Source organism: Pongo abelii, chromosome 13 (assembly GCF_028885655.2).
Source record: "Pongo abelii isolate AG06213 chromosome 13, NHGRI_mPonAbe1-v2.0_pri, whole genome shotgun sequence".
Classification (NCBI taxonomy): Eukaryota; Metazoa; Chordata; class Mammalia; order Primates; family Hominidae; genus Pongo; species Pongo abelii.
Genome location: NC_071998.2, coordinates 72,957,975 through 72,984,472, shown reverse-complemented (window position 1 = coordinate 72,984,472; position 26,498 = coordinate 72,957,975). Strand labels below are relative to the sequence as shown.

The window sequence follows — 26,498 nt, the reverse complement described above, 5'->3', positions numbered from 1 at the left end:
AGCTGATCACCAGCCTATCTGCAGGTAGGAAATACATTAGTATTATTCAAAGCCACTGAGTTTTGAAGTGGTTTGTTACATTCCAATAACTGATTGATTCAGTTTGTCAGTCAAGGTTTTAGGCCTTCCCCTCGCCAATAGGGAACACGTGACCCAATCTAGGCCAATCAGATCTTTTCCCCAGAATTACAAAAGGCTAATGAAGAGTAGAAACTGCCTCATCCCAGCAATCAGCCACTCCCTAAAAACTTGATGTATTAGTTCCTGATACATGGATCACTGAGGCTCTCCTCATACCTATTCTTTCCTTGTTTGTTCACTAAATGTCTCTTATGCCTTGTCGGTTCTTCGTATGTTTCTAATGAAGGTTTCTTATATCACTCCCTTATGTTCTCACGTATGTTTATATCCCAATAAATTGTTTCCTATTTAAGTTAGTCTTTTCTACTGTTTGCAACCATAAAATCTTAACTGTTACTGAGGGCCTCAAAGGGAAACAAAAGGGTGTCAAAAGGAAAAGGGTGTCAATCACACAAATGGGGCAAAAGATAAGCTGGATCTTCCTGTACATTATAATTTTATTTATGAACGGGACAGACACAGAGAGTGTGCACTGATAATTCAGAGATTTCTACATGTCATCATGGATATTACATAACTTTTTAGAATGCCAAATATGTTCCATAAAAAACGTACAGAAACATAGGCTCTGGCAGATGTTGAAAAATCTTTTTCATCAGAACCACAAGTCTTTGCTTATTATTTTTTTTAAAAAAATAATATTTATTATTTCACTAGTGTTGGGGGTACAGGCAGTGTTTGGTCGCATGAATAAGTTCTTTAGTGGCAATTTCTGAGATTTTGGTGTACCCATCACCTGAGCAGTGTACACTGTACCTAATGTATAGTCCTTTTTTCTCTCACCTCCCTCCCACCCTTCCCCCCGAGTTCCCAAAGCCCACTATATCATTCTTATGCCTTTTTGTCCTCATAGCTTAGCTCCCACTTGTAAGTGAGAAGATACAATGTTTGGTTTTCCATTCTTGAGTTATTTCACTTAGAATAATGGTATCCAACTTCATCCAGATTGCCGTGAATGCTTTTAGCTTGTTCCTTTTTAGGGCTGAGTAGTATTCCATGGTGTATATACATATGTGTGTATATATATACATATATATATACACTATATTTTCTTTATTCACTTATTGGTCGATGGGCATTTAGGCTGGCTCCTTGTTTTTGCAATTGTGAACTGTGCTGCCATAAACATGTGTATGCAAGGGTCTTTTTCATATAATGATCTTTATTCCTCTGGGTAGATAACCAGTAGCAGGACTGCTGGATCAAACGGTTGTTCTACTTTTAGTTATTTAAGGAATCTCCATACTGTTTCCCATATGGTTGTACTAGTTTTACATTCCCACCAGCAGTGTAGAAGTGTTCCCTTTTCACCACACCTATGTCAACATCCATTATTTTTTAATTTTTTAATCATGGCCATTCTTGCAAGAGCAAGGTGGCATCTCATTGTGGTTTTAATTTGCATTTCCCTGATGATTAGTGATATTGAGCACTTTTACATGTGTTTGTTGGCCATTTGTATATCTTCTTTTAATAATTGTCTACTCATATCCTTTGCCCACTCTTCGATGGGATTTTTTTTTTCTTGCTGATTTATTTGAGTTCCTTGTAGATTCTGGATATCAGTCTTTTGCCAGGTGTATAGATTGAGACTATATTCTCCTACTCTGTGGGTTGTCTGTCTGTTTACTCTTCTGATTATTTCTTTTGCTGTGCAGAAGCTTTTTAATTTAACTAGGTCCCATCTATTTATCTTTGTTTTTATTTCTCTTGGTTTTGGATTCTTGGTCACGAGCTCTTTGCCTAAGTCAATGTCTAGAAGAGTTTTTCTGATGTTATCTTCTAGAATTTTTGTGGTTTCAGGTCTTAGATTTAAGTCTTTGATCCATCTTGAGTTGATTTTTATATCAGGTGAGGAATGAGGATTCAGTTTCATTCTTCTACATGTGGCTTGCCAATTATCCCAGCACTATTTGTTAAATAGGGTGTGCTTTCCTCACTTTATGCTTTTGTTTGCTTTGTCGAAAGTCAGTTGGCTGTTAGTATTTGGTTTTATTTCTGGGTTCTCTATCCTGCTCCATTGTTCTATGTGCCTATATTTATGCCAGTACCATGCTGTTTTGGTAACCAAAGCCTTGTGGTATAGTTTGAAGTTGGGTAATGTGATGCCTCTGGATTTGTTCTTTTTGCTTAGTCTTACTTTGGCTATGGGGGTTCTTTTTTGGTTCCATATGAATTTTAGGATTTTTTTCTAGTTCTATAAAGAATGATGATGGTATTTTGATGAGAATTGCATTGAATTTGTAGATGGCTTTTGGCAGTATGGTCATTTTCACAGTATTGGTTCTACCCATCCATGAGCATGCAGTGTGCGTCCACTTCTTTGTGTCATCTATGATTTCTTTCATCAATGTTTTGTAGTTGTTCTTGTATGGATCTTTCACCTTCTTGGTTAGGTATATTTCTATGTATTTTGTTTTTTTGCAACTGTTGTAAAATGGGCTGAGTTTTTGATTTGATTCTCAGGTTGGTCGTTGTTGGTGTATAGCAGTGCTACTAATTTGTGTACATTAATTTTGTCTCCTAAAACTTTACTGAATTCATTTATCAGATCTTAGAGCTTTTTGAATGAGTCTTTAGGGTTTCCTAGGTATACGATCATATCATTGGCAAACAGTGACAGTTTGACTTTCTCTTTACTGATTTGGATGCCCTTTAATTCTTTCTCTTGTCTGATATCTCTGGCTAGGACTTTCAGTACTACGTTGAATAGAAGTGGTGAAAGTAGGCATCCTTGTCTTGTTCCAGTTCTTAGGTGGGATGCCTTTAAGTTTTGTCCATTCAGTAAAATGTTGGCTGTGGATTTGTGATAGATGCCTTTTATTACCAAAGGTATGTCCCTTCTATGCCAATTTTGCTGATGATTTTAATCCTAAAGGGATGGTGGATTTTGTCAAATGCTTTTTCTGCATCTATTGAGATTATCATATGATTTTTGTCTTTAATTCTGTTTATGTGGTGTTTCACATTTATTAACTTGTTTTTGTTAAACCAGCCCTGCATCCCTGGTATGAGACCCACTTGATCATGGTGGATTATCTTTTTTATATGCTGTTGGATTCGGTTAGCTAGTATTTTTGTTGAGGATTTTTACATCTATGTTCATCAGGGATGTTGGTTTGTAGTTTTCTCTTTCTGTTATGCCATTTCCTGATTTTGGAGTCAGGGTGATACTGGCTTCTTAGAATGATTTAGGGAGGATTCCCTTTTTTCTTTCTTTGGCAATAGTTTCAGTAATATTGGTACCAATTCTTCTTTGAATGCCTCATAGAATTCAGCTGTGAATCCATCTCATCCTGAAACTTTTTTGTTGTCAATTTGTTTATTACTGTTTCAATCTCACTACTTGTTATTGGTCTGTCTATTTCCGCTTGATTTAATCTAGGAGGGTTGTATATTTCCAGGAATGTATCCATCTCCTCTAGATTTTCTAGTTTGTGCATGTAAAGGTGTTCATAGTAGACTTGAACGATATTTTGTATTTCTGTTATATTGGTTATAATATCTTCCATTTCACTTCTAATTGAGCTTATTTGGATCTTCTCTCTTCTTGGTTTATCTCTCTAATGGTCTATCAATTTTGTTTATCTTTTCAAAGAACCAGCTTTTTGTTTCATTTATCTTTTGTATTTTTTGTTTGTTTGTTTTATTTAATTAGTTCTGCTCTGATCTTTTTTTTTTTTTTTATTTCCACTGAGTTTGGGTTTGGTTTGTTCTTGTTTCTCCAGTTCCTTGAGGTGTGACCTTAGATTGTCTATTTGTGCTCTTTCAGATTTTTTGATGTAAGCATTTAATACTATGAACGATCCTCTTAGCACTGCTTTTGCTGTGTCCCAGAGGCTTTGATAAGTTGGGTCACTGTTATTGATCAGTTCAAAGAATTATTTAATTTCCTTCTTGATTTCATTGTTGATCCAAAGATCATTCAGGAGCAGATTATTTATTTTTCATGTATTTGTATAATTTTGAGGGTTCCTTTTTAGTTAATTTCCAGTTTCATTCAACTGTGATCTTAGAAGACACTTGATATAATTTTGATTTTCTTAAGTTTATTGAGACTTGTTTTGTAACCTATCATACGGTATATCTTGGAGAATGTTTCATATGCTGATGAAAAGAATGTTTATTTTGCAGTTGTTGGGGAGAATGTTCTGTAAATATTTGCTAAGTCCATTTGCTTTGGGTTACAGTGTAAGTCCATTGTTTCTTTGTTGACTTTCTGTCTTGATGACCTGTGTAGTGCTGTCAGTGGAGTATTGAAGTCCCACATTATTATTCTGTTTCCATCTATCTCATTTCTTAGGTCTAGTAGTAATTGTTTTATAAATTTGGGAGTTCAAGTGTTAGGTGCACATTTATTTAGGATTGTGACATTTTCCTGTTGGACTAATATTTTTATCATTATACAATGTCCTTCTTTGTCTTTTTTAACTGTTGTTACTTTAAAGTATGTTTTGTCTGATATAAGAATAGCTAATAATCCTGCTCTCTTTTGGTGTCCATTTGCATAGAATAATGTTTTCCACCCCTTTACCTTAAGTTTATGTGAATCCTTATGCGTTGGGTGAGTCTCCTGAAGACAGCAGATATTTAGTTGGTAGATTCTTATCCATTCTGCCACTCTGTATCTTTTAAGTGGGGCATTTAGGCCGTTTACATTCAACATTAATATTGAGATGTGAGGTACTATTCGATTCATCATGCTAGTTGTTGCCTGAATACCTTGTTGTTTTTTTCTTTGTGTTAAGGTTTTATAGACCCTGTGAAATTTCTCTTTAAGGAGGTTCTATTTTGGTGCATTTTGAGGTTTTGTTTCAAGATTTAGAACTCCTTTTAGCATTTCTTGTAGTGTTGGCTTGGTTGTGGCAAATTCTCTCAGCATTTATTTGTCTGAAAAAGACTTTATCTCTCCTTCATTTATGAAGCTTAATTTTTTTGGATACAACATTCTGTTTGTTTTGTTGTTAATTATTTTGTTTGAAGAGTCTAAAGATAGGACTCCAGTCTTTTCTGGCTTGTTGGGTTTCTACTGAGAAATTTTCTGTTAATCTGATAGGTTTTCCTTTATAGATTACCTGAAACTCTTGCCTCACAGTACTTAAGATTTTTTCCTTTGTCTTGATTTTAGATAACCTGATGACTATGTTACTGGGTAATGATCTTTTTGTGATAAATTTCCCAGGTTTTCTTTGAGCTTCTTGTATTTGGATGTCTAGATCTCTAGCAAGGCCAGCGAAGTTTCCCTCAATGATTCCATCAAATATGTTTTCCAAACTTTTAGATTTTTCTTCTGCCTCAGGAACACCATTTATTCTTAGGTTTGGCCATGTAACATCATCTCAGGTTTCTTGGAGGCTTTATCCTTTTTCTATTATTTATTTTTTTTTTTTGAGACAGAGTCTTACTCTGTCACCCAGGCTTTAGTGCAATGGTGTGATCTTGGCTCACTGCAACGTCTGCCTCCCAGGTTCAAGCAATTCTCATGCCTCGGCCACCTGAGTAGCTGGGATCCCAGGCTTGTGCTACCACACCCAACTAAGTTTTGGATTTTTAGTAGAGAGAGTTTCACCATGTTGCCCAGGCTGGTCTCGAACTCCTAAGCTCAAGCGATCTGTCTGTCTTGGCCTCCCAGAATGCTGGGATTACAGGCATGAGCCATCATAGCTGGCCTTTTTTAAAAATTATTTTTGTTTGTCTGTATCTGATTGGGTTAATTCAAAAGCCTCGTCTCCAAGCTCTGAAGTTCTTTCTTCTACTTGTTTGATTCTATTGTTGACACTTTCCAGTGCATTTTCTATTTCTTTAAGTGTGTCTTTCATTTTCAGAAGTTGTGACTGTTTTTTCTTTTTGATATCTATTTCTCTGCAGCATTTTCCATCCATACCCTGTATTGTTTTTTAAATTTCTTTAAGTTCCTTTTCACCTTTCCCTGTATCACTTTGAATAGCTTAATAATCAACATTCTGAATTTTTTGTCTGGCAATCCAGAGATTTCTTCTTGGTTCGGATCCATTGTTACAGAGCTAGTGTGGTCTTTTGGTGGTGTTATAGAAATTTGTTTTGTCATATTACCAATGTTACTTTTCTGATTCCTTCTCATTTGTGTAGACTATTTCAGTGGAAAAATCTGGAACTCAAGGGCTGCTGTTCAGACTCTTTTGTCCCACGGGCTGGTCTCTTGATGCAGTGTACTCCCACTTCCCCTACAGATGGGGCTTCCTGCAAGCCTGACTACAGTGATTGATTGTTGTTGCTCTTCTGGGTCTAGCCACTCAGCAGGGCTACCAGGCTCTGGGTTGGTGCTGAGGAACGTCTGCAAAGAGTTCTGTGATGTGATCCATCTTCAGTTCTCCCAGCCATGGATACCAGCACCTGCTCCGGTGGAGGTGGCAGGGGAGTGAAGTAGACTCTGTGAGAGTCCTTGGTTGTACATATGTTTAGTGTGTTGGCTTTCTTGGATGCTGATTCTGCTAGCAGTAAAGTTGTCATGTGGACAGATTCAGGACCACTGGTTAGCCAGGATGTGGCAGACAGTGGAATTATCTGTTGTTTTCTCCTTCCTTGGAGCAGGATTGTTCTGTCATGAGTTGCTGTAATGTCCTGAGTTGGTGGTTGGCCAGCAGGTGGTGCTTTCAAGAGAGCACCAGAGTTTTTGCATGTCTCGTGGAATTTGTAGTGGCTTGAGGCTTCTTTCAAAGGATCTGTGAATTATTTTGGTTTCCCTGGTCTGCTCCTGTGGTGCTTCCTGGAACAAAATTTCATGGTGTGAGTCTCCACATGATGTTCTGTCCTGTCCAAGTGGGAGCTGCATGTCAGCCCTGTCCCTATCCGCCATCTTCCCAGAACTGCCCTACAACCCACTTCCATGAATCTTGAGAAAATCTTGGCCTAACTCACAACATGAAGGGTGTTTGTTACCTAGCCTCTTTCTTACATTAAACATACACTTATCATGAAAGAGAGATAGAGATTCTGAATCTGTTTTTCTTGTAAATTTTTATTAATAAGCGAATCTATTTAGGTAAAAATATTCTGAATTTTTATATAGAATTTCAGAAATCAAAAAATTCAGTGTCCTGCTTACAAGCAACTATTATTTTTTAATGACTTTTCTACAGTAACTCCTAAACTCAAGAGGCGAACAAGACATGTTCTATCTTGACAGTTCCATTGGCTGTTGCGATGAGAAAGGTCTTGAATATCACCTGACATTATACTCTACGTTTGTTAGTATTAGGAAACCATTGTTTCTTCGATTTACATTTTCCCCTTTTTGCAACAGTCTCATGTTAAAGAAGTAACATAAGTTTAGTTATGCTAAGTGAAATAAGCCAGTCACAGAAGGACAAATACTGTATGATTCCATGTATATATATGAGGTTGGTAAAAGAGTCAAACTCATAGAAACAGAGAGTGGAATGCTGGTTGCCAGGGAATAAGAGGGAAGGAGAAACAGGGAGTTGCTGTTCAATGGGTAAATTTTAGTTGTGCAAGATGAGTAAGTTCTAGAGATCTGCTGTATATTGTGGCCTTAGTAAACCATACAGTATTGTGCCCTAAAAAATTTGCTGAGGTTAGATCTCATGTTACATGGTCTTACCATAAATCAATCAATCACAGATTGGGGCAGAAGGTGATCTGGATCTTCCTGTACATTTTAACTTTACTTATGAATGGGGCAGACACTGAGATTGAGCATTGATAATTCAGAGATTTATTCGTGTCCTCGTGGATATTACATAACTTTTTATAATGCCAAATATGTACCATCAAAAATGTGTAGGAATATAGGCCCTGACAGATGTTGAACACTCTTTTTCATCAGAATCATGAATCTTTGTTTCCATGAATCCTGAAAAAAAGACTGCCTAAGATCTTTGAAATGAATATATACGACATAAAACAAATCCATCACAATTAAAAAGTGACTCAAAGGAAATAAATTTCTAGAAGGGAAAAAATAAAAGCAGCCACTAGACCCCACACCACACCCATAAACTGTTGCACAACTGTTACCACCTCCAGTGATGATGTACTGCCAAACCAAAGACCAAGGTATTCCTAGGATGATATGCTAAATTCCTTACCCAGGCATCACTGTAGATCCTGTGCATTACAAAAAAAGAGGAAAATTGGTTTATCTCCATGGACAAAGAGTTGGTAGTAAAGAAAAATTTTTAAGGCATGTGTCTGCTGGCAGAGCTCTAGGTAGTATCCTTGGGAATTCTTGCCCTTCCAAAAGATTCTTTGGGGTTATATTGACAGCTTATCTCCAGAACACAAAGCGAGTGTCCGGAAAACACAAAAACCATCAATAAGTAGCTATCACTTTATTGAGAAAATGGAAAATGTGGTAACAAAATGGAATAATTTTGTTCAGAAGCCCTAAAGTTTGCTTTCATTCCAGAGTGTATACAAATATGTAAATTAAATTCTCAAGCAATCACTAGGATGCTTCTCTTTGCTTTCTGCGCACCAATTGTGAATTTCAGATACAGTAAATACCAGTGAGTCCCACGGTTTGGATTGGAATTATTTGATGAATATGCTTGTTACCTTGTGAAGCATGCTAAGGGAGATAATTTATATTTCAGTTACAAACAAGTGTGCAGGAATGGATGGATCCTACAGTAATACCACAACCATGGATATTCAAGCTACCTCACTGAACAAATGTTTATTAAGCCTAATATCTGTTATGTGACATGTCCTGTGCTAAACAATGGGTGCCCATAGATGAATAAAATATTATCCCTTCCTTTTGGGTCTTATTCCCTAATGAGGAGGAATTCCAGAGTTTAAACTTAATAAACGGATTGTTTTCAATTCTATAATGGAGATATAGAGGTTTCTGACTCATATACCCAACTGTTTTCTTGGAAGTATAATACAATGGTTATGAGCATAGTCTTGAGATTTGCACTGACTTGGACTTGCATCTAAACTCCACCTCTTACAAGCTGAGTGACTTGGCATGTTATGCAGTTTCTATGAGCTTCTGTTTTATTGACTTTAAAATGAGGACAAAATCATAGCTACTTCATAGGTTGTTATGAGAAGTAATTGAGATCATTCACGTAAAAAAACCTTGTACAGAGTAAATCTCCAATAAAAATTAGCTCAGATTATCACTACATTCCAGGCTAACACTTGGGTGTGCACCATTAAGGATCTTGCAAGAGAGTGTAAGAGACATCCTCCTCTGTAAATAGCTCCATTCACAGAGATGTCATTGTTCTCTCCCTTAAGAAAACATTGAGTATTTCCCCTTTGCCACACCATGATCTTTGATCTGGATTGGAAATACTCATTTTCATTTTATAGGACCCTTAAAAAAATAAGTCACATAACTAATAAATTATGTCATATATTAATAAGATTATAAATAAAAGAAAAAACATATGTAGAGCCTTACATAAAATGGTCCTATAATTAGCTGAGATAAGACAGAGGAGGAATAATAGGAATTCATAAATTTTCTCTTTGGTTATAAGGTTTATTTCTTTCTTTGTTTACTTTAGTAGTGAGGTGTAGCATACATACTATAAAGTATGCAAGTCTTTTATGTACACAGTTCAATAAGTTTTACTTATGTGCATACCTATTGACCACTTCCCAGATCAAACACCCTTTCTCATGTACCCTTCCAATAATTACTTCCTCACCAAATGTAACCACTCTTTTGATTTCTATATATGTATATATATATATATATGTATATGTTTTGCCTGTTTCAGAACTTTACATAAGTAGAATCAAATATTATGTACACATTTATCTCTGCTCTATCATTCAACATTATGTGATATTCATTCAGGTTGCATGTTAGAGTACTCTTGTTTTTTTCATTAGGTTTGATTCTTTTGGTAAGTTTCTATGGGCACATTAATTTTATCTACAAATAATGGCAACTGTAGTTTGTTTTTTTCTACATTGCTGATGCTTGTTTCTTTTTTTCATTTTTCTTATCTTATTGCAGTGGATAAAACATTCAGTATAATATTATATAGAAGAGTTAAAAGCAAGACATTCTTATGTCATTCTCAGTTACAGAAAGAAAGCTTTTAGTTATTTATTTTAATATTATTGCCATTAAATATTATTTTGGTATAGATTTCTGGTAGGTACTCTGGCACATTAAGAATACCAGGTATTTTAGACATGAAGTCCTTGCCCATGCCTATGTCTTGAATGGTAATACCTAGGTTTTCTTCTAGGGATTTTATGGTTTTAGGTCTAACGTTTAAGTCTTTAATCCATCTTGAATTAATTTTTGTATAAGGTGTAAGGAAGGGATCCAGTTTCAGCTTTCTACATATGGCTAGCCAGTTTTCCCAGCACCATTTATTAAATAGGGAATCCTTTCCCCATTGCTTGTTTTTCTCAGGTTTGTCAAAGATCAGATAGTTGTAGATATGCGGCGTTATTTCTGAGGGCTCTGTTCTGTTCCATTGATCTATATCTCTGTTTTGGTACCAGTACCATGCTGTTTTGGTTACTGTAGCCTTGTAGTATAGTTTGAAGTCAGGTAGCGTGATGCCTCCAGCTTTGTTCTTTTGGCTTAGGATTGACTTGGTGATGTGGGCTCTTTTTTGGTTCTATATGAACTTTAAAGTAGTCTTTTCCAATTCTGTGAAGAAAGTCATTGGTAGCTTGATAGGCATGGGCAAGGACTTCATGTCTAAAACACCAAAAGCAATGGCAACAAAAGCCAAAATTGACAAATGAGATCTAATTAAACTAATGAGCTTCTGCACAGCAAAAGAAACTACCATCAGAGTGAACAGGCAACCCACAAAATGGGAGAAAATTTTCGCAACCTACTCATCTGACAAAGGGCTAATATCCAGAATCTACAATGAACTCAAACAAATTTACAAGAAAAAAACAAACAACCCCATCAAAAAGTGGGCGAAGGACATGAACAGACAATTCTCAAAAGAAGACATTTATGCAGCCAAAAAACACATGAAAAAATGCTCACCATCATTGGCCATCAGAGAAATGCAAATCAAAACCACAATGAGATATCATCTCACACCAGTTAGGATGGCGATCATTAAAAAGTCAGGAAACAACAGGTGCTGGAGAGGATGTGGAGAAATAGGAATACTTTTACACTGTTGGTGGGACTGAAAAGTAGTTCAACCATTGTGGAAGTCAGTGTGGCGATTCCTCAGAAATACCATTCGACCCAGCCATCCCATTACTGGGTATATACCCAAAGGACTATATATCATGCTGCCATAAAGACACATGCACACGTATGTTTATTGCGGCACTATTCACAATAGCAAAGACTTGGAATCAACCCAAATGTCCAACAATGATAGAATGGATTAAGAAGATGTGGCATATATACACCACGGAATACTATGCAGCCATCAAAAATGATGAGTTCATGTCCTTTGTAGGGACATGGATGAAATTGGAAATCATCATTCTCAGTAAACTATTGCAAGGACAAAAAACCAAACACCACATGTTCTCACTCATAGGTGGGAACTGAACAATGAGAACACATGAACACAGGAAGGGGAACATCACACTCTGGGGACTGTTGTGGGGTGGGGGGAGGAGGGAGGGATAGCATTAGGAGATATACGTTATGCTAAATGGCGAGTTAATGGGTGCAGCACACCAGCATGGCACATGTATACCTATGTAACAAACCTGCACGTTGTGCACATGTACACTAAAACTTAAAGTATAATAATGTTAAAATAAAAAAAAAGAATACCAGGTATTTTATTCTGAAGGATTGTTATCCTAAGTAAATGCTTTTTAAAAATCTGTTGTGATGGTCACATTAGACTTCCCCCCCCCCCTTTTTTAGTATAACAAATAACATTTATTTCTTCTTCTATTATTACGCCAATTTTGTATAACTGGAATAAAGCCTACCTAGACACAATGTATTGCTCTTTTTTTGTATTCCTGGGTAGAATTTACTAATTTTTTATTTTAAAATTTTGCATCTTTTTTGATGAGAGATTTGGCCATTACCACTAAGAAATTTAAACAATGTTCTCTGGTGTTAAGGTCATGCTGGCCTTATAAAATGAACCACAGCAGTTAACGGAGGGAAATTTATAGGTCAAAATGCATGTATGCATATATTACAAAAGGATAAAGCCTGAAAATCAAAGATTAAATGACCACATAAAGGAACTAGTAAATAAACAGCAATTTAAAGTCATAGAAGAAATAAAGTATTTAAGAGATGTAATCTATGAAATAGAAAACAAAATGAAGTAGAAAAACAAAGAAGGCCAAAGTTTATTCTTCAAAAATAATAAAATTGATAAACCTCTATAAAGATTGACAGGCACAAAATAGAAAAAAGTCACAAATTACTATAATATGCAAATGAAAGAGAATATTCCTACAAAGTATAATTTAAAACATAATAAGAATATATAATTTTAAATATTATACCAATAATTTTAAAATTTAGAAGAAATGGACAAATTCCTTTTTAAAAGTTAACTATCAAAGTTGATGAAATAATCTAATTTTCCTTATATTGTTGATGAATTGAATATGAGTCTAAAATTTTCTTGCAAAGAATGTTTCATCCCTAGATAAATCCTCTGGTCAATTTTTGCAAACATATAAGAAAGAAATCACACTATTGAAAAGTCAACCATAACTTTAATGTTTCTCCTTTAAAAGTAATGTATCTTTTTTCCTATAGATGCTTTTAGGATTTGCTCTTTGTTTTGAGCTTTCAACAGTTTTACTATGATGTATCTAGGTGTGATGTTCTTTGATTTGCCCTGCTTTTGATTCATAGGTATGCTTGAATCAGTAGACTTCGAGCAATTTTAGATAATTCTAGGCTATGATCTCTTCAGAGAATCTTCTCTCCCTTTCTATCTCACTTCTTTTTCTGGACTCCAATAACACATAAGTTTAATCTTTTTACTGTGTACCTTATATCTCCTATGGTTTTAAAGCAACTCTCTTTCTCTTTCTTGTCTCTCTTTTTCTGTCTCTTTCTTTCTCTCCTTCAATCTAAATATTTTCTATTAACCTATCTTCTTATATATGAATCCTTTTCTTATGAGTCTAATCTGCTGTTAAATTACATTAATTATAAAGATTCCTATTTTGTTATTTTTATAGTTTCTTAATTTGCTGTGCAATTATCCACCTTCCCTATTTTCCTTGAACATATTAATCATAATTATTTTAATGTTCATATCATTTAGTCCCAACAGCTGCATGACTTACAGATCTGTTTCTATTTTCTCCCAATTTTTGTAGATTTGGTTATTTTTCCTGGCATCCTGGCAGTCTTTGAATGAATGATAAATAACGTGTATGAAAATCCTAGTGGTCCTAGGTAATGTTATCTACCCTAGAGGGAATTTCATTTTTATTTGTCAGACATTAGAATACAAGGATTTCTCCTTGATCCAGTAAAGACTAGTCTATTTCTGGTTTTCTAGCACTCCTAGTGAGTAAGCTTTCAGGGTTTGCCACTAAAATCCAAGAGTGTTTATTAAGGCCTTTAGCAAATCCCAAAGCTGTGATAATCTCTGCTTAGCTTTTTAATAGTTGCTTCATACTTATTTTCTTAGAATCTTGCTCTGCTTAATTACTGATTAGTGGTCTCAAAATGTCTTGAGGGGAAATTTCCTCCACTTTTCTATGGTTCCCTTTTCTCTAAATCTTGGTCCCTCGTGTTCTGGCTGTTTAGGTTGGTCTCCAGTACCTTCAAAAACAGCATTGGTTTTGGTGTTTGTTTGGTTTTTATTTTGATTGTTTTTGTAGATGGTTTTGCACCGTAGCCAACTTTCAAAATTCTCTTATAGAACAGTGGGTCTGACACCAGTTACTCCATCACGACTGGAAGCAGACTGGTCTTTAAATGTGTTTTCATATTATCTTATCTAGACAAACCATGAGAAAATCAGGGCAGCTGTAACAAGGACTATTTTCCAGATGAAGAAATAGAAACTCAGAAGCATTAATGATTCCCCCAGATGGTCAGTAAGCTGCAGGGCCAAGTCAGTCCTAAAATCCTTGTCATCAGCTCTTCATCATTGGCACTCTCTACCTTACTAGTGTTTACCAAAATTCTGTCTCTGATAGACGACTTAATGGTCTTTTGGAGGAACTGTGATTACTAATTTTTGTGAAAAATTACCATAATCTAAATAGCAAGTATAAAACATGATAGAAAATATACTTTTCATTAATATTATCATTTCTTACCAAGGATTGGGATGGTTTCGTTTGGCATCCTCCACAGAGATAAAAATCACTCTTTTAGCTCAAACCACAAGCTCTGTGTCTTTTCTTTGCTTAGTATTTATATCAACTATCCTACATTCTGCCTTTGCAATACTATTCAACAGTGAGAATGCTAGCATGTGTTAGGAGACTTTGTCGGAGAATGAGAGATATTTCTATTGTACCTTAAACCAAAGCTTGTGGACAGAATACACTGAATATAACATTCAGCTCTCTTTCACTAATGATGTCAGTGAGAAAACTGTAAACAAATAACAAAGGTTTCAAAGTTTCAAATTGGAAGATGAGTAAATGAAGTATTACCACTACCCTTTAGTTATACAAACAAATAGAAAATATTTGTTTATGTTTCATTGATTATGTGAATGTAATCTTGAAATCAAGTCAAGAAAATATTAATTGATTTGTCTGACGAGTTAAGCAAATATACTGCTAGTTATATGACTTGAATGAACCATTTCAAGTAATAGAAAAGGTCTTTACTGGAATTATCAATATTATGAAGTCATTTTTAATTTTATTATTTCAAGTATTCATGTACACAATTTCCATCTTGAAATGCAAATTAAAACTACAGTGATGTCCTTCTACAAATCCATGAGATTGAATAAATTTAAAAGTCTGACAATACCAAGTGTTGGTGAAGATATGAAGCAAGAAGCTGTTATGCAGGGTTGATATGAGTGAAAATTGGCTTATGATTACTGTATTAATTTACATTCCAAACAATAGTATATGAGGTGCCCTTTCTCCACATTCTCACCAACACTTATCTTTAAACCACTTTAGAAAAGTGTCCTTACCCTTACAATATTCTATGACCAAACAATAACAATTCTATTTCTGAGTATATACCTAGAAAAATGTATTCACATACCTAGAAACATGTAAAAGAAAGTTCACGGTAGCAATTTTTGCAATAGCTGAAAATAATTCTAACATTCATCAAGATATCAGAATGTTAGGATGGATAAATAAATTGTGGTTATTAATATGGTGGAATTTTATACTACAGGAAAAGTGAACTCACTAGAGCTAGGTACTATAAACCTAATTTAATCTTACAGACATATTATTTATTGAAAGACTTTTTTAAATTATGAGTTTATATAAAGTTTAAAACCAGTTAATATTTGACATTTTATTTAGGGCCACATATAAAAGCAATAAAAGTACAAAGAATCTCAAGAAAGAAAGTAATGTGCATATCAAGATAATGTTTTAATCTAAGAGGGATAAAGAGAATGTGATGGAAAAGGGATACCCTGGGGCAAGGGGTTGCTTCTACAGTGTAGACAACAGTCTATTCCCTTATTTAGGTAGTAGTTAAAAGGATATTTACTTTCTGATTATTCATTACATTGTGCATTTATGTCCTATGCATCTTTCTCTTCGTGTGTTGTATTTCACCATTTAAAAAGTTATAAAAGTTTCCTTTTGGAAAACAGCATACTTCACTTTGGAAAAGAAGAATCTCATTTTGAGGGGAGTAGGCTAAAAAAGACACATACTGCCATCTGATTTTATCTACACATTTCTGTACTGTATTTCCTTTAACACCAAATCAAGATTAGTAGGCAGACTCGTGTGTGGAGACTCACATTATGAACTTTTGCTCCAAGAACTACCACAGGAATATACCAGGAAAGCCAAGAGACCTTTTGAAGGAAGTGCATTGCTCCCATAGGCTCCAAGAAACTTGAAAAACTGAGAGTGTCCAAAGTGTGAAAGTGTGAAAGAGAGATGATCCATCCCCAAACACACATCCTCAGTGGGGAACCTGAAGGTCCAAATCACGGGAGAAAGATTCAACCTTACCTGGAGCTGAGACAAATTTAAAGATCCAACCTTACCTGGAGCTGAGACAAATTTAGAGAGCCGAGTGAATACAAGGGTAGAAGAAGCAGCGGGAAGAGCCCCGTGGGCTCTCTTGGTCTCCAGTGAAGTCATTTCTGACTTTGTCTCACAGAGGTCCTTGAGGAGGGCTGCCAGAGGAACTGGGAAAAGACCAAAGAGAGAAGGAAACCTCCAAATGAACTTTGTAACAATTTCAACCGAACGCAAAGATTCCTGGACAGAACTTGTAGGAGGGGGTGAATTGGGTGTGCTGACATGGCACAGAAGCTGGGGGAGGTGGGGAGGTGTGAAACCTGAAAGTTCTGCTTGCTTTATCAGCCAGGAGGCTGGTAGACTGGGGCACGTTCTCATTCCTGTTCACCGCTGCCTGGAAATGAACTCAGTGCTGTTGGTGGGTGCACAGTGGGAGTGGGACTGGCCTTTTGGGCTGCATGGGACCTGGGTGAGGCCTGTAACTGCTGGTTTTCCCCCACTTCCCTGGCAACCTTCATGACATAGCAGAGGTGGCCATAATCCCCCTGGGAACATTACTCCATTGGCCTGGGAACCATGCCTCCATCCCCCACAGCAGCCATAGCAAGCCTCATCCAAGGAGAGTCTGAGCTCAGACACACCTAACCCTGCCCCCACCTGATGATCTTTCTCTGCTTGCCCTGGTAGCCGGAAGCCAAAACGCATAATCTCTTGGGAGCTCTAGGGCCCTGCCCACTGCCTGATCCTTCCTATACTACCGCAGCTGATGCTCTCTTAAAAGCCCCACTTCGGCCAAGCTCTGTGGCTTACACCTGTAATCCCAGCACTTTGGGAGGCCAAGGCAGGCGGATAACCTGAGGTCAGGAGTTCGAGACCAGCCTGGGCAGCATGGTGAAACCCCATCTCTACTAAAAATACAAAAATTAGTCAGGAGTGGTGGCAGGCACCTGTAATCCCGGCTACTTGAGAAGCTGAGGCAAGAGAATCGCTTGAACCCAGGAGGCGGAGGTTGCAGTGAGCCGAGATTGTGCCATTACACTCCAGCCTGGACAAGAGAGTGGGAAATCCGTCTCAAAAAAAAAAAAAAAAAAAAAAAAAAAGGCCCCACCTCCTGGCAGAAGGCCAACCAGCACAAAACTAGTACAGTCAGCAAAACTACAAACTAAGTACCCTCACAGAGTCCATTTAACTCCCTTGCCACCTCCACTGGAGGAGTTGCTGGTATCCATGGCTGGGAGACATGAAGATGGTTCATATGTTCACATCACAGGACTCTGTGCAAACACCCACCAGCACCAGCCCGGAGCTCAGTAACTCTGCTGGGTGGGTAGATCCAGAAGAGAAATAACAATTACTACAGTTCGGCTCTCAGGAAGCCACATCCCTAGGGGAACGGGGAGAACACTACATCAAGGGAGCATCCTGTGGGACAAAAGAATCTGAACAGCAGCCCTTGAATCCCAGATCTTCCCTCTGACATAGTCTACCCAAATTAGAAGGAACCAGAAAAATGATTCTGGTAATATGATAAGTCAAGGTTCTTTAACACCCCTAAAAGATCACACTAGCTCACTAGCAATGGATCTAAACCAAGAAGAAATCTCTGAATTACCAAAGAATTCAGAAGGTCAATTATTAAGCTAATCAAGGAGGCATCAGAGAAAGGTGAAGTCCAATTTAATAAAATCAGAAAAAAGATGCAATATATGAAGGGGAAAATCTTCAGTGAAATAGATAGCATAAATAAAAAACAATCACAACGTCTGGAAATCAAGGACACACTTAGAGAAATGCAAAATGCACTGGAACATCTCAGCAATAGAATCAAACAAGCAGAAGAAATAACCTCAGGGCTTGAAGACAAGGTTTTTTAATTAACCCAATTCATCAAAAATAAAGAAAAAATAATTTAAAAAAAAAGCCTCCAAGAAGTTTGGGACTATATTAAGTGTTCAAACCTAAGAATAATTGGTGTTCTGGAGGAATAAGAGAAATCTAAAAGTCTGGAAAACATATTTGAGGAAATAATCGAGGAAAACTTCCCCAGCCTTGCTAGAGATCTGGACATCCAAACAGAAGAAGCTCAAAGAACACCTTGGAAATTCATTGCAAAAAAAAATTATTGCCTAGGCACATAGTCATCAGGTTATCTAAAGTCAAGACAAAGGAAAGAATCTTAAGAGCTATGAGGCAAAAGAATCAGGTAATCTATAAAGGAAAGCCTATCAGATTAACAGCAGATTTCTCAGCAGAAAGTGTACAGGCTAGAAGGGATTGAAGCTCTATCTTCAGCCTCCTTAAACAAAACACTTACTAGCCAAGAATTTTGTATCCAGTGAAACTAAGCTTCATAAGTGAAGGAAAGATAGTCTTTTTCAGAAAAACAAATGCTGAGAGAATTTGCTACTACCAAGCCAGCATTACAAGAACTGCTAAAAGGAGCTCTAAATCTTGAAATGAATCCTCAAATACACCAAAATAGAAACTCCTTAAAGCACACATCCCACCTGTAAAACAAAAACACAATAAATAAATAATAAAAAAAAAGGTATTCAGGCAACAAATAGCACAATGAATAGAATAGTACCTCACATCTCAATACTAATGTTGAATATAAATGGCCCAAATGCTCCACTAAAAAGACACAGAATGGCAGGATGGATAAGAATCCACCAACCAAGTATCTGCTGCCTCACCTAACACATAAGGACTCATATAAACTTAGGGTAAAGGGATGGAAAAAGATATTCTATGCAAATGGACACCAAAAACAAGCAGAAGTAGCTATTCTTATATCAGACAAAACAAACTTTAAAGCAACAGTAGTTAAAAATGACAAAGAGGGACATTCCATAATGATAAAAGGACTTGTCCAATGGGAATATATCACAATCCTAAATATACATGCACCTAACACTGGAGCTCCCAAATTTATAAAACAATTAATACTAGACCTAAGAAATGAGACAGACAGCAACACAATAATAGTGGAGACTTCAATACCCCACTGACAGCACTAGACAGGTAATCAAGACAGAAAGTCAACAAAGAAACAATGGATTTAAACTATATCCTAGAAGAATTGGACTTAACAGATTTTTACAGAACATTTTACCCAACAACTACAGAATATACATTCTATTCATCAGCACATAAAACATACTCCAAGATAGACCATATGATGGGTCACAAAACAAGTCTCAATAAATTTAAGAAAATCGAAATTATATCAAGTACTCTTTTAGACCACTGTGGAATAAAACTGGAAATCAACTACAGAAGGAACGCTCAATACCATACAACTACATGGAAATTAAACCTGCTCCTGAATGATTGTTGGGTCAACATTGACATCAAGATGGAAATTAAAAAATTCTTTCTGAATGATGATAGTGACACAATCTATCAAAGCCTCTTGGATACAGCAAAGGCGGTGCTAAGAGGAAAGTTCATAGCATTAAATGCCTACATCAAAAAGTCTGAAAGAGCGCACATAGACAATCTAAGCTCACACCCCAAGGAACTAGAGAAACAAGAACAAATGAAACCCAAACCCAGCAGAAAAAAAGAAATAACAAAGATCAAAGCAGAGCTAAATGAAATTGAAACAGAAAAAAAATACAAAAGATAAATGAAATAATAAGTTGGTTCTTTGAAAAGATAAATAAAATTGATAGACAATTAGTGAGATTAACCATGAAAAGAAGAGAGAAAATCCAAATAAGTTCAATTAGAAATGAAATGGGAGATATTATAACTGATATCACAGAAATACAAAAGATCACTCAAGGCTACTATGAACACCCTTACACACATAAACTAGAAAACTTAGAGGAGATGGATAAATTCCTGGAAACATAAAACCCTCCTAGATTAAACCAGGAAGAAATAGAAACTCTGAACAGACCAATAACAAGCAATGAGACTGAAACAGTAATTTAAAAATTGCCAACAAAAGGGTCCAAAACACTTCTGAAAGAAATCATAAAAAACACAAACAAATGGAAACACATCTCATGCTCATGATGGCTAGAATCAATATTGTGAAAATGACCATACTGCCAAAAGCAATCTACAAATTCAATGCAATTCCCATCAAAATACCATCATTATTCTTCACAGTACTAGAAAAAACAATCCCAAAATTCATATGGAACCAAAACAAGCCCACATAGCCAAAGCAAGCCTAAGCAGAAAGAACAAATCTGGAGGTGTCAACTGTAAGGCCAAATTATACTATAAGGCCATCATCACCAAAACAGCATGGTACTGGTATAACAATTAGCACATAGACCAATGGAACAGAATAAATAACCCAGAAATAAAGCCAAATACTTACAACCAACTGATTTTTGACACAGCAAACAAAAACATAAAATGGAGAAAGGAAACCCTATTCAATAAATGGTGCTGGGATAACTGGCAAGCCATGTGTAGACAAATAAAACTGGATCCTCATCTCTCACCTCATAAAAAATCAACTCAAGCTCAACTGAGAACTTAAATCTAAGACCCGAAACCATAAAAATTCTAGAAGATAACATCAGACAAACCCTTCTAGACATTGGCTTAGGCAAAGACTTCATGACGAAAAACCAAAAAGAAAATGCAATAAAGCCAAAGATATATAGATAGGACTTAATTAAACTAAAAAGATTCTGCCCAGCAAAAGAAACAGTCAGCAGAGTAAACAGATAACCCACAGAGTGGGAGAAAATCTTCACACTCTATACATTTGACAAAGGACTAATATCCAGAATCTACAAAGAACTTAAATAAATAAGCAAGAAAAATACAAACAATCCCATCAAAGAGTGGGCTAAGGACATAAATAGACAATTCTCAAAAGAAGGTATACAAATGGCCAACAAACATATGAAAAAATGCTCAACATCACTAATAATAAGGGAAATGCAAGTCAAAACCACAATGCAATACCACCTCACTCCTGCAAGAATGGTTATACTTAAAAAGTTAAAAGATAATAGATGTTGGCATGGATGTGGTGAAAAGGGAACATTTTATCACTGCTGGTGGGAATGCAAACTAGTACAACTACTACGGAAAACAGTGTGGAGATTCCTTAAAGAACTGAAAGTAGAACTATCATTTGGTCCAGCAATCCCACTACTGGGTATCTACGCAGAGGAAAATAAGTCATTATTAAAAGAAATAACAAAGATCAGAGCAGAACTAAACAAAATTGAAATAGAAAACAAATACAAAAGATAAATGAAACAAAAAGCTGGTTTTTGGAAAAGATAAATAAAATTGATAGACCATTAGCAAGATTAACCATGAAAAGAAGAGAGAAGATCCAAACAAGCTTAATTAGAAATGAAGCGTGAGATATTTTAACTGATACCACAGAAATACAAAAGATACTCACACATGCAGGTTTATAGCAGCATAATTCACAATTGCAAAAATAATGGAACCAGCCCAAATGCCCATTAGTCAATGGGTGGGTAAAGAAATTGTGGATATATATACCATGAATACTACTCAACCATAAAATGGAACAAAATAAAGGCATTCACAGCAACTTGAATGGAATTGAAGATTATCATTCAAGTGAAGTAACTCAGGAATGGAAAACCAAACATCGTGTGTTCTCACTAATAAGTAGAATCTAAGCTATAGGGATGCAAAGGCATAAGAATGAGACATTGGACTTTGCAGACTGCAGGGAAAGAGTAGGAGAGGCATGAGGGATAAAAGACTACAGACTGGGTTCAGAGTATATTGCTCAGGCGATGGGTGCACCAAAATCTCAGAAATCGCCACTTATTCGTGTAAGCAAACACCACCTGCTCACCAAAAACTGAATGAAATAGAAGTAAATAAATAAATAATTGTAAAAAAATTGGTAGACATATTGCTCATCACCAGCCATTCTCTGTTATAGCAAAGTATGTAGAGTGGCAGTCTGTTGCAAAGTCCTTTACTGTGTGGCAGTGCTTCTCCTTGCTCTATACATGCCTAATGCCCCATCAGTAACAGTAATACTAACAGTAATGTTAGTAAATGCTCTTTACCTAACATACATCATGCCACAGGAAAACACCAATGACAGACTGAAAATTTCTTCTAGCATAGATTTTGAATAATTAGCAGGAAAAAATTATCAATCACTTTTCATCAATGTACATACCACATGTTAGTGAAGACCTGATTCAGATCTAACATACCAGTGATTTTGCCAATTGAAAAGCAAAATACCTCCCAGAACACACACATTGTATGCCTTTAATATTCCATGACATACAACTGTCCTATGACAGGGAAATTTAGCCAATGGTTATTATGCTTTCATTCTAAGCTCATTATTTATTATTAACTTTGAAGCTAGTTTTACCAGCTACCTAGAAAAAGTATGACTTGCACCTATACAGTAGTACCTCCTAACCTGAGATTTGGCTGTCTGCAGTTTCAGTAACCTGTGATCAACCATGGTCCAAAAATAACCAAAGGAAAATTCCAGAAATAAACAATTCATGAGTTGTAAATTGTATGACATTCTGAGTTTTGTAATGAATCTTGTGTCATTTTGTTCTGTCTCACCTGGTACATGGATTGTCCCTTTGTCCGGTGTATCCACACTGTCTATGCTACTCACCCATTCGTCACCTAGAAGCCATCTCGATTATCAGACTAAGGAAAAACAGAGTATACATAGAGTTCCATACTCTCTGGTGTTAGACATCCACTGGGCATCTTGGAATGTATTCCTTAGGATAAGGGGATTCCTAAGGGGGACTGTAAGGAGGGGGCTTCTTTTTGTTACAAGGGATATAATTTCTAAACCATGCCTCTGTAGTTGTATATTCCCATTTTTGTTGGCAATAAAACCCAGCAATTAATTATTTTTAAAGTATTTTTATAGAAAAAAATCATTCCTATGGAAAAAAATCATTTTTAAAGCCTGAGAAGTACATAGTACGTGCATGCAAATCTCTGATGACCTCATGCTACTATTTAATCATGTTTTACAAAAGGCAATTTACTACACACTAGGGTCAAAATGATCACTGGCCTTATTAAATAAAATTTTCCTTTGTTTATTTTTGGATTTTCTGTTTTCACTTTTATATCCAGATGCTTCTAGCTGTTTTTCCCTTGTCTAAGCACATACATAATCACATTCTATATTCATTCTGAATCCTGGTCACTAAAGATGATTATAGTGGTGGTATATTTCTGTCAATACTTTTATAACTGTCTTTATGTTTTCATAAACTACTTTTGTGTGATTGCTCTTTTTATAAAATTAGAAATTGAATAATAAATTCCAATAGTGACAATGTAAAAAAGTCAAATGTAACAAATGCAAATAGTAACATGCTAATAATATGAAAATAAGTTGACCTAAGTGCACTGCATTCGATTAACCGAATGGAAGCTGAGACCTGATCAGCAGAGTTCTTGCAGCACGTGGGCCACTTTTAGGATGCTAATGACAATTAAAACCAGAGCATACATCAGTGAGAATTACATTTATCTTATGTTTTAAATGTGTTAAATATTTGTGAATGAAGGGTTTTAAGTTTCCTTTTTCCTCTGAAATTCATAAACTATTTGCCCCAAAGCCACCAAAGGACAGGAGTGATTTATGGACCACACTTTAAGAAACCCTGCTTTGTGTTCTGCTGTGATCTTCGAAACCAAACCCAAAACTTTCGAAACCCATCTAGCCAGTTTTAGGACCTATGAAAATCTAATTAGCAATTCAGTTCAAAATGCCTCATTTCTTAGCTTGCTCTATGATCAATTAAAAAAAAAAGTTTTTCCCAAAACAATTATGAAAGTTATTGCTAGTATTTTCTGAGGCTCAAATTTAGATCTCAGAGCTCCCCTTTATTTTCTGCTACAGTCTTGGGCTTACAATCACCCCATGTACTAACAACACTTTCAGACAGAGGAACCTAGTGAAGGGAGACAGCTTCACTAAAGGATTTCTGGATGCTGAAGTTCTGGGGATACCTTCTCTGCAATGCATAGCTTTTAGTGAGAGAATAATATGTGAAAAGTCAGAATACTTACTTCAGGAGCATAGCTACAAGCTGGGAAGCTCTAAGAGTTGAAACCCAGACACCAGATCTTGTTTTCCTGACATTTGTGAATTTTTTCAATTTTATCATATTGCCCGAAATGAACAAATGAAATGAAAAGATTCTTTGGGGCTGATTTCCATGCTACTTTAAGGGCAAATAGCCTGAAATGATTATGAGGTCGTTCATACCTCATTGCAAATTATTTTGATCACCAGGAATTCTTTTTGATGACAACAATGTATTTTGATTAAGATGAATGAAGCATCCTATACTTGACAACAGAAAAGGAGGGTTTCATAATAAAACAGGTTAGGGAAACATGAAACTGCTGGGACCCGCAAGGTGGCTGTGAGAAAGTGAGAAAAAAATTATAGATGAGTTTCTGGAAGAGGGTACCAAACCAATTTTGTTTCTTTCAGGTTGTTGCATGGGATAACCTTACCAGTAATGTGAGAAGAAACTGTTTTTTCCCCTTCTTGTCATTCCTTCACTCTTTGGGATCATATTCCTAGACTCCCATATAAATGGCAGACAGATTTGCATCTTATAACACAAAGGATTTTTATTTTTATTTTTTTCCTAATATAGTACTTTATATTATGGGTTACATTATGGGTTAAAAAGTTTTGAGGAGGGCCGGGTGTGGTGGCTCATGCTTGTAATCCCAGCACTTTGGGAGGCCGAGGCGGGTGGATCACTTGAGGTCAGGAGTTGGAGACCAGCCTGGCCAACATGGTGAAACCCCGTCTCTACTAAAAATACAAAAACTTAGCCGGGCGTGGTGGCAGACACCTGTAATCCCAGCTACTGGGAGGCTGAGGCAGGAGAATCACTTGAACCTGGGAGGCGGGGGTTGCAGTCAGCCCAGGTGGTGCCATTGCACTCTAGCCTGGGGAACAAGAGTGAAACTCCGTCTCAAAAAAAGAAAAAAAAGTTTTTGTGAGAACCTATCATATCCCCCATTTATAACATTCCTTCTACCAGAAATCACAAACTGAATTCCAAAAAACTGTATCATAAATACATATTTGAAACACAACTCACTTTTATTTTATTTTATTTTTTCTTTTTCAGATGGAGTCTTGCTCTGTCGCCAAGCTGGAGTACGGTAGTGTGATCTCGACTCACTGCAACCTCTGCCTCCCAGGTTCAAGCAATTCTCCTGCCTCAACCTCCTGAGTAGCTGGGATTACAGGCGCCCACCACCACACCTGGCTAATTTTTTTGTATTTTTAGTAGAGACGGGGTTTCACCATGTTGGCCAGGCTGGTTTCGAACTCCCGACCTCAAGTGATCTGCCTGCCTCGGCCTTCCAAAGTGCTAGGATTACAGGTGTGAGCCACCGGGCCCGGCCACAACCCACTTTTAAATAGAATATGCTGTTTGCCAAAGTGACTAGCATCTCATGACATCTCTTATCTGTCCCCCTTTCCCGAGAACATTCTGATGCTACATGGAAATAAGATAATGGAACATTGCTATTAGGAGGGGTCATACAATGAAAAAAGGATTGCCAGAAGAATAAAACTGTTTATTTTTTTTTCTAATTGAAAAACCCAAGTGACCTCATTCCCTAGGGATGTCTTTTAGAGAACTAGGAACATATTTTGAAACCATATCCCAGCTGGGAAAAAAAGAAACAACAGTGGAGTGAATGAGGGTAAGGTTTGTGGATTTCACAAGAAACAATAGAGTCAAATCAATCAGTAAAAATTCTTCTTGCAAGGAGAATAGCTCAATTAAGGAGAATGGAATGAAGCAGCCTGGGGGGACTCGTTTGCTCATCATTAGCTCACATGAAGTTCTTGGCACTCTGCTGCCTTTTTCTTTAGTTTCAGCCACAACTTCTCTGTATAACTATTTAAAGGTATCTGCGTGTTGGAGAGCTCTGCTCACTCCAGCAGTGCTGTATGGGAATTAGGGAAGCTGGCACAGTGGTTTTGTGGTTATGACTGAGACCAATTAAAGCAATGAAGGTGATGTCTTGCCTCTGATTCATTGCTTTTTAAAAGGTGTAATACAGAATGCATTCCTGTGCTCCTAATCCTTGCCGCTAGAAGGAGGACTGGAAAGAAATAGAGGAAGGTAAAAAATTGTCCTAAGTTTTTCAGTTTCTTGAAAAAGTTTGTGTGTGTGTGTTGCCCATTTATTTGGAACTTTACAATTCATTCTAGAATCTTTGTTAAAAGTGTGTGTAAAGACACAGGTTGG

The 26,498-nt window shown here is 36.5% G+C and overlaps 1 long non-coding RNA gene across 1 annotated transcript in view; it reads right to left on the bottom strand.

Moving 5' to 3' along the window:
• LOC129054745 (uncharacterized) overlaps positions 1 to 26,498 on the bottom strand; it is a 444,081-nt gene that overhangs the window by 10,067 nt on the left and 407,516 nt on the right. The window contains exon 10 of the long non-coding RNA XR_010136531.1: positions 16,257 to 16,400. This is a non-coding gene — a long non-coding RNA (uncharacterized LOC129054745). The remainder of the gene's footprint in view (positions 1 to 16,256; positions 16,401 to 26,498) is intronic.